Raw genomic sequence first — 10,162 nt, 5'->3', positions numbered from 1 at the left:
AAAATACAAGATTTCAGAGATTTGCATCCCATTATCATTGTTTTATTTCAGAATGAGTCCACAAAGGACCTTTCCTAAACCCAATGTTACATTTTGGAAGACTTTTAAAAAGGAATTGTGTGTGTTTGACTGCTGTTGTCCTGAGGTAGGGTATGACTGTAGAAACAATGCTTCTATTAGAAGCGTAGGTATGTCTCCTTGGTGGTGTTTTTCATACTTAACCTCCAAGGGAGGGAACTTCCTTATTGCAAGTGTTAGTTTTAGTTTTAGTTCTTTTGGCTGTGAAGTACGGATGTGGTGCTGTAACAAATGTTGCATAGTTGACATGTGAAGAAGTTTGGGGAACATTAAAATTCTCCTGTAATAAATAATATATAGAAATAAGATTTTTAAAACATGTACTTGATAGGGCTTACTCTTGAAGTACTAGTCATTAAGTAAAGAGGGGGTTGGATTTAATCTGTCTTCTTCCCTTCCCCCTTGTTTTACAAATAGTATGAGGGCTTTGCTTTCTTAAACTTAAAGACTGTTTTATGCCTTAACAAAAATATTTGTACTGTAATATCACCCTGCAGTACACTGCTCCAGGTACTGATGCACAATCGTGTTCTTTCCATTGTCCATCTCTTGGCCTTGGGCTGAGGTTTATTTCCAAAGTGAGGTTGCCAGTGGGTCTGATTGCTTTGGGAGGAATATGAATCTGAAGAATGGTACAGATGATACTGTTGAGTAAGCAGAAATTCAGACAGAAATAACCATTTTGGCCTTTGGCAGCAGACGCAAGTGATGTTGTGCTTGCATTATGGTTTACTCTTGCATTTTGGTTATGATATTTGGCAAAATAGCTTTAAAAAAATCATAGAATCATTTAGGTTGGAAAAGACCTTTAAGGTCATACAGTCCAGCCATTAACCTAACACTACCAACTCCACCACTAAACCAATTAAGGGTAGAGTAGCAATTTCATGTTTCCTGGCTTGGTAGCTGGATTATTTATAATGAAAGTAAAGACTAGGAATCATTAAGGTTGGAAAGGACCTCTAAGATCATCAGTCCAATCATCAACCCAACACCACCATGCCTACTAAACCATGTCCCAAAGTGCCCTGTCTACCCGTTTTTTGAACGCTTCCAGGGATGGTGACTCCACCACCTCTCTGGGCAGCCTGTTCCAATGCTTGACTACCCCTTCCATGAAGAAATTTTTCCTAATATCCACTCTAAATCTCCCCTGGCACAGCTTGAGCCCATTTCCTCTTGTCCTGTCGCTAACTACATGGGAGAAGAGACCAACACCCACCTCCCTACAACCTCCTTTCACGTAGTTGTAGAGAGTGATAAGGTCTCCCCTCAGCCTCCTCTTCTCTAGAGGCTAAACAACCCCAGTTCCCTCAGCCGCTCCTCATAAGACCTGTGCTCCAGACCCTTCACCAGCTTCGTTGCCCTTCTCTGAACATGCCTCAGCACCTCAATGTCTTTCTTGTACTGAGGGGCCCAAAACTGGACGAAATAGTCGAGGTGCAGCCTCACCAGTGCCGAGTACAGGGGGACAATCACCTCCCTGCTCCTGCTGGCCACACTATTCCTGATACAAGCCAGGATGCTGTTGGCCTTCTTGGCCACCTGGGCACATTGCTGCTCGTTCATGTTCAGCCAGCCTGTCGACCAACACCCCCAGGTCCTTTTCCGCCAGGCAGCTTTCCAGCCACTCTTCCCCAAGCCTGTAGTGTTGCATGGGGTTGTTGTGACCAAAGTGCAGGACCTGGCACTTGGCCTTGTTGAACCTCATACAGCTGGCCTCCGCCCATCAGTCCAGCCTGTCCAGGTCCCTCTGCAGGGCCATCCTACCCTCGAGCAGATCAACACTGCCACCCAGTTTGGTGTCATCTGCAAACTTACTGAGGGCGCACTCAATCCCCTCATCCAGATCGTTGATAAAGATATTAAACAAGACTGGCCCCAAAACAGAGCCCTGGGGAACACCACTCGTGACCGGTCACCAACTGGATTTAACTCCATTCACCACAACTCTCTGGGCTCGGCCACCCAGCCAGTTTTTTACCCAGCGAAGAGTACGCCCGTCCAAGCCATGAGCTGCCAGCTTATTTAGGAGAATGCTATGGGAGGCAGTGTCAGAGGCTTTGCTGAAGTCCAGGTAGATGACATCCACAGCCTTTCCTTCAACCACCAGGCGGGTCACCAGGTCATAGAAGGAGATCAGGTTGGTCAAGCAGGACCTGCCTTTCATGAACCCATGCTGGCTGGGCCTGATCCCCTGGTTGACCTGCACATACATGCCTGTTGGTTCTGTAATAGAACCTTGTACTGATAACAGTACAGTAGGAATATAGTGCTGATTTATGCTTTGAGCAGCCTTAAAGGTCTGTTACCTACTATTCAGTGACACATTTTCAGTGTACGTGTCAACGTTAGTTGATCTGAAAAGTTAGAGACTTGGGGGGGGGGGGGGGGGGAAGAGCCAAAGAAACAGAAATTGTTATTGACAATTGTATTTCTACTCACCTCAGTAGCGTGGAAGTATTGTAGATATTAGAGAGAGGTTTTTATCTTTGAGCCTGCTTCTCTGTTTTACTAGTTTTAGTTGGGCTGAACCTAAATAGAAAGTGATTTCTTACCTTGCTCAGGACAGGTTTTATCTTCTTCCACCCATAGCGTGGCCCTTATCCCTTGCCGTGCTATGATTGCACCTGTTCTGTGCAAATACACTGTTTACCCTAGAGGTGGGAAAGATGCATTTCTGTCTTGCACTGTAACACTCCCCCTAAATAACTGACAGGGAAAAAATAAGAGTACTGTGTCATGCCCATTACACTCCCGTTCACACTGATTTTTTTTCTTTTTTTTTTTTTTTTTTTTTTCTTTTTGAACATCTGTTGGCATACCTAGCCACAGTTAGAAGGGTCAAGTTAAGTCCTTCTACTCTGGCTCTGTTGCATCAGCAGTCTGTGCTTGATCGCTTTAGTGAGATGGAAGAGTTGACGCATATTTAAAATATTGCTATACAAATGACAGAGATTTCATTCTAGATGTAATTAAGTAATTATATTCAGCTTAGGAAGTTTATCAGTCTAAGAACTTTTGTTTGCCATATGCTTATAATTCTGTATCCTAAATGTTAATGTATGAAAAAAACTCTTTAACAGTTTAAACATATCTTTCTTGAAGTGATTTCTTTTTTCTTATTGCTGATTTCAATATAGGCTGAGTATTACCTAGTGTAATACATTTTTTTCCTTAAAAAAAAAAATCTGAAAATATCAGGAAGTTTAATGACTGTAAAAATCAGGGGTATTCTGGTAGAAGTTATTGAGTCTTACACACACACACACTCTCTCCATCCCTATTCCTATCTCAGTTGGAAACTCTATTTTTCCCCATAGTGTTCAAGTTAAATATTCTGTGTTTCAGGGTTGTTTTTCTGCAGTTTATGTATGTAGCTTAATATTGTGAGTTTTATTGCTATGAGGAACTGCACAGCATTCTGCTTTTGATATAATTAAACTGAAATTACACCATGAAAAGCTATCCTGACTTCTGAGGCTGCTGTGTTCAAAGACATGAATTTTAAATAGGTAACTGAAAACTTAGTGTAAGTGGAATATTGACTTTTGTAGTAGTAAGTTCAGTTTTTAAACCAGCTAAAGTCAGAAAAAACTATCCGTGAGATGTGACAGGGAGTCTGGGAATCACAAAATAATCACGCACCTTGGACTTTGAAAGATGCAAAGCCCAGCTCAATTCCCTCCTGGTGTGATGTATCTTTTTACACCCTGGAGTTTGCTGCTTATGAAAATGAGTATTATAAAAGGACTTGTCCCCCCCACTCCGCCCCCCGGCACCGCTGAGCTGAGCCCAGCGGTTAATTATGAGGCTTAATATATTTGTTGGTTGAACCATCATGTGTTTGCACAATAAACTACCTTAGAACAGTAGTAAACCCTCCCATGTAATTCAGTTGCACCAGTCTGGTTATATGGATCGTTCGTTCTTTGTTGCTAACTTAGCTTGTGAGCTAGTTCACAATTTACAAATTACAAATCTTCAGTTTCCTGAGCTGTCCTACCTGGATCAGTAGCGTAGAGATCTCTTTCTGTGACTGTAATCTCTTTCCTCAAAGCATATCCTGGGATAATGGTCGTATTTAAAAATGAGCAACAAACCCTCCAACTCTAGAAGTGATATCTTGGTATTCTTAGGCTGTGGACCTGTGAAAAGTGATGAGTCAATTTAACAACTCACTGCTGCACTCGTTTTCCTACTTTTGGATTGCCTTCCCTTTCCAAACACTGGGCCAGCTCTGGAGCTCATCTATACCTCTGCTAGCTGTCACACTCCACCACCCTGACAGAGAAGTTACCTGCCAAAAATAGCTTTCTATTGTTGCATTTGGTGAATAGGCTCCGGAGAGAGCCCAGGGGGTGCAGGAGCTGGGTGTTTCTTCAACTTCACTTGGCTATTGCTGTTAGGGTTTGGTTTAGTATTTCACAGGCAAGACTGCTTTTTAGTAAACAGACAGCTTTAGGTGAGCAAGACTTGAGTCCTTGGCAAATGAACAGCTAAGTGAAAAAATACTTTAAAACTTGTCCAGGCGGTTACTGTGGATATGTTTGCGAGTACATCAGTAGTTTTGAAATGAAGAACAGAACTGCAACATACTTGGATCCCATTCAGAAAGGCATTAACTTGTTCAGTAGCTGCTGTGAATTCTTCTTCCAAGAGAGGGGAGAAAGGATCTGATCGCTGCCTGTCTGCACGTCCTGTTGCATAAGAGAGTGAGTGGGCAGGAGGGTGCAGGTTTACCAGATCCACTTCCCAGCCTGTGGCCAAGCTAGCACCTGAAAACTGTTTGTGCTCTGCAAATACAAATAAAGGAGGGCCATCCCAAGAACTGTTTTGTTGTTATCAGTCTGATTTTTGTGTCAGGTAGCACATTTCTTTCTGTTGCTCTACCTTGCATTGCCAGGGGGAAGAATGCTCTTTGTGCCGCAGTTCAACAGGGATCGCTGTGATGAGTGGCTTTCTGCTCTGCTCTCTCGATGCCTTCAGTATTCTTCTGTTTCTTCCTCCTCCATCTGCCCTCGCATTGCTCCTTGCAGACAATTGCTGGGGAGGAAAGTGCTGAAGTTACCCCATGCCTCAACACCCTGGAGCTGATGTATGACCTGCAGTGCTTTAAAAACGGGGCGGGGGGAGCGCCCAATGCAGTGTGCCTGAAACAAATGCACCTGCATGTTGTGGGGGGAAACTGATGGGCCTCTGCTACTTCCTTGAGCTCTAGATGGAAGGTGGGTGACCAAGAGATAATTGGGACAGATGTATGTAGAAAAGCAGCTCCTACCTTTGGCTCCAAGGAGGCAGTGGGGGCTCGGGACTTTCTGGAGGTGAGGCAGTTGTCCAGCTAGCAGGAAAGGTTGCTGGAACTGAAACAAAGATCTGCTGGATAGTGATCACTCACTACTGCTGGTCGAAAGAGCTGGGGCACAGGGGCAAGACCCTTTAGTTATTACCAGGACAAAGACTCAAGCCAAACCTTTAATCTCAGTGTATTTTGAGAGGCATCTTGAGAAGCCTGGAGCTTCACAGCATTTGCCCGTTCAGTATTGTTTCAGAGAAATAAAACCTTTGCAGCCAGAAGCTTCAAGGGGCTTACAAAATGCAAGAATTTGATGTGGTGGTATTTCAAGTCGACAGAAAAATCAATTTGATTTTTCGTGGCTGTTCAGTGCTTCCTTCATCTATGCTGGTTGGAGTATGCACAGGTAGGGCCGAATGAATTGCTGGGAGGCAAAAATCACCTCCATCTTGCAAATATTTACATTATTTTGCAGATGGTCACCTGAGCAGAGGATGAAATTTGAGGTGCTAACAAAATTATTTGGGTGACAGTTGGCTATTAGAATGGAAAATACTGTGCTGATGCACCTTGGGAAGTACTAATAGCCTATTTAGAAAATAAGATAGGAAGAAGAATGCTCTGTTTAGTAACTAGCCATATTATGAAAATAAATTATGAAAATATGCCTGCAATGCAAATGCGTGGGGGGAAGGCTGTTACCTAGTGATATACTGCATATTCATAGAATCATAGAATCATCTAGGTTGGAAAAGACCTTTAAGATCATCCAGTCCAACCATTAACCTACACTACCAAGCCCACCTAAACCAATCAAGGGTAGACTAGACTAAACCATATCCCGAAGTGCCACATCTACCCGTTTTTTGAACACTTCCAGGGATGGTGACTCCACCACCTCTCTGGGCAGCCTGTTCCAATGCTTGACCACCCTTTCCGTAAAGAAATTTTTCCTAATTTCCAGTCTAAACCTCCCCTGGTGCAGCTTGAGCCCGTTTCCTCTCATCCTATCGCTAGCTACTTGTTTATGACAAGGCTGGATATGGGAAATGAGGGAAGTCCTTGCTGCTTTGGAGGCACAAGGAATTGTTTTCTCACCCCATCAGCTGATTTGCCTCAACTGCCCTGAACTTTCTGCTTTGCCTCAGTAAAGGGTTGTTCTGTGTGATGCGTGTTCCCAGATTAGTTTTCCTTGTGAAGAGACTTGCTTTTGTAGCTTCTTATCTTCAGCAAACTGCAAAAGAAGGAGGCTTCTCTGACTTTTGTAATATGACTTGTTAGTGTAGCCCATGATATCATGTTTCAGTTCGTTTTCTTTAACACTGGGTCTCTGCAGGCTCTGTAGTACCGTAATGTCTATTCTGCAACTGTTGAGTCCAGGCCAATTCTTAAGAAAACGTTGTGTATTGACACAAAGCACTGTGGACAGTTTTAACTAGCCTGAGAGAACAAAAGAGCTTTAGTGCAAGCCTAGTAGCCTAATGAAATGTTTGCTTTCATATTTTTTTTGTAACAAAATCCTGTGGCTTTGTCAGTAGGAGACCAGTTCAGCGATGCTTGAAAATTCCTATCTATGGGAAGGAGAGCATAGAGCTGTCAGAAATACCCAGATTTGTGGAAGATAGAAATGTTGTCTTTTTTGCTTGCAAGTGAAAGGTGGCTGTGCGTGTGCACAAGGTCTTGCCTGGTACTTACCTAGATAAGTTTCTGTTGCTGAATCTGAACACAACCTTGTTCCCAGTGGCTTGAAACAGAGTAGATTTTGGAAGGCTGTAGCTGTTCGGATTAATGTTCTGGAAGGAATCCTATTATCCAAGTTTTTTTGTCTATCACATGTCCAGTGTTTGTTCTTACATATTCATTGGGCAAATTTCTTTATCTGACCAAATGCTTTTCACATTAATTGGCATGCAGATGGCTCTGGAGCTCACCAAGATCTGACTAAATAGTGTTTGGTAGACATTCCTGTAGGTTCTCAGTGCAGTTTCCAACACACACTGCTGGGGTTGTTTCTTATACATACTAACCTGACTGACAAATTGTTCCTTCTCCTTTCTAATACTTGGGAACACAGTGAAGGCTTCTGAAGAAATGAGGCTTTTTCTCGATAAACTAATGATAAGAGCTCCATGGTTTTATGGCAGCAGCCCAGATTCAGTCCCCATTTGGCTTGGTGGTGCTTCTAGGAGTGCTGTTTGGTTTTTGTGGTGTGTTGCCATTTCAGGGTTACACCTCTCCTGTGGTGTCAGAATGGCAAATCTGCAAGAAACAGTGATCAAAAAAAAATCAAAAGTGATACTGTGGTACACAGTGCTCACGTGTTCCTTAAATATGTAAACAGGAGTGTGTTAAATTGATTATTTTACTCGTGTGTGGTGCCATCCACGAGACAGAATCTTTTTCTCTCAAGTCCGTCTTCTATGTTTTCAGAAGGTTACTGGGAAAAATTCAGAGAAAGGGGTAGGTCACAGAAAGTGGTGACTTTCAGCTGAGTCTATTAAAGTTTCTTAAACAAAAGATTTGTCTTGTATGTTAATGGAAAGAGGTAATGCCAGTAATGTTTAAAAAAAAAAAAAAAAGAAAGAAAAAAGGCAAAAAGCTGTTTAAGTGTTTGTAGTGGTTTTGGAGCTGAAATACAATTCCTGAACTAAGATATATGTGTGTGTGTGTGTATTTCTGTTTTCGATTGTATGATGAAGATTGGCAGGTCATTAAGTTTGTCACATGTAAAAATTCAACTAATGCATAATTGCATGATTCTCAAATGCCTAATTTTGTGTGTTGCAAGTAATTTGCAATTTAAAAATTATTTAACTTGTACTGAAGGAGCACAAGTTGCTCTGTGGTACTTTTTTTTAAAAAGGGGGGTAGTAGTGGCAATGGGACATGGGATGCAAATTGAAAACTAGTTCAGACTGGAATTACTCATCTTGGAGTAGCATTTATGCAGTGTATCACAGATTCTTGGTAAACCAATAAAGTGCTGTTTGGGGGTTTCTTTACCTAATAGAGTTTTGAGAAGAAAATGATATGACCCAGGAGTCATTCATAATCACTTGTAATGGGTATCTGCAAAGATCAGTGGAGGGATAAACAAATCGATAAGGTAGCAATCTCTTTTTTATTAAAATGGATTAAACCATTCAAGAGACATATCTCTTCAATTTGGTGTCCTGTAAAACTCTTAAATAATAGTCAGAGATAGTTCCAAGCTGACGTTTGACATCTTTTTCATCTTTTGAGCATTAGATAACTGAAGCACAGCCACACAGTATATAGTTCTGTAGAATAGAGATTGTCCCTGGTATTGGTTTCTTCTGACATAGTCAGAAGAATAAATTACAGAAAGCAAGCTGTGAAGTCATTTTTCTTGGATTTCAATATTAAGTAGTCCAAGATAGGATTACTTGTCTCTCATAATTGCGAATGTATTACTGCTTAGCAATTAATAGTTACTTTTAGAAAATGGATTTGGTTCTGCTAACTGGAAAAGTAGAGGTGCCTCTCAAAATACCTACTATCATAAAAATTACCCTCAAAATAATATTTCTGCAAGTATATTAAAGAACTTTTTCATTGTTTTATTCTGAAAATACACTTTTAGAGGGAACTGGGACAGCAAGCCTGTTGTCTCTTGCATTTGGTGGATCACATCAGGCAGTGCGTTTCTGCGCCCCCACCCTCATGGTAAAGGAATTTGTCAGGCTGTTCAGTGAGTTTTCTGCCTCTCTGGTGCATCACAGTTGTAACCTTCCCACTGTCTATAGCAAGTTGTCTTTGTTACTGAAAGATGAATTCAGATTAAAACACTTGCCCCCATGCACACCTTCTGATAGTTTCCTCTTCAGAAAAAAATAGCCTACACTCAAGTGAAGTAATTCTGCCATCACCTGTATGACTTGAGTGTTTCAATTTCTTCTTGGCATCTCCTTTACTTCAAGTGTCAGTGATTTCTAAGATTCACACACCTTTCCAAAAGCATTATGATGTACATGCAGATGGTATGAGTACCAGAAGAGTTTTTTCAGGTGAAAAATGGGAGGCCTTTTATTATGAAGAAAAGCTCAGTAATAACCAGTACAGGTGAGACATTAGGTGTGCCATTAACTATACACAGGAAGGATATGTTGAAAGATGTCTTCAATTTTATTTCAGTTTTTAATATGTATGTGAGTTTATTCTGGGTGTTGCTGAATAAAAGTGATGCAACAGGGTCTTTTCTTTTTTTGTGATTAATCCAAGTTTGTGATATACTCTGGGCAAGAAGTTGTAGTTACTCATTTTGCTGCAAAAGATGACTTCTTTTTGTCCAGTCTCAGTATTGGTATGTCTGTTTTTGCCTGCTTGGTCATTGGGTAGTATGCTAGTGTTTGGCTCTATTTACATAGGCTAAATCACTCAATATGGTTTCGGAAACTTTTTTCCTTAACACCACCTCTGGTTGTAGTGTGAATGCAGTCTAAACACGTGTGTGGTTAAGCATTTTGCCTTTTGAGAGTAACTGGCTAGGATTTGGCTTTTCTACAAGTCTTTTAGTGGGTTCTTTCTCCCCAGAGCAATGGCCCTGGGCACCATGGTGATGGCAGTCAAGTGGCAAAGAACCTGTTGTCTTGTTATCAAGTTTTAATAAGACTTCTTCTGAAATCCTGTTTTTCATGCTTCCCTCCATCCCATCCCCCTGTTTTTTTTATTTTACATCTCTTGGCCTTGAGTGAACTATATTCATGAAACTATTTGAAAAACATTGGTCATTAGTAATTAGCAATACAGTTCATTCCTTAATGTTCA

This window comes from Pelecanus crispus, chromosome 8, assembly GCF_030463565.1.
Source record: "Pelecanus crispus isolate bPelCri1 chromosome 8, bPelCri1.pri, whole genome shotgun sequence".
NCBI lineage: Eukaryota > Metazoa > Chordata > Aves > Pelecaniformes > Pelecanidae > Pelecanus > Pelecanus crispus.
This window is presented reverse-complemented; position numbering follows the sequence as displayed.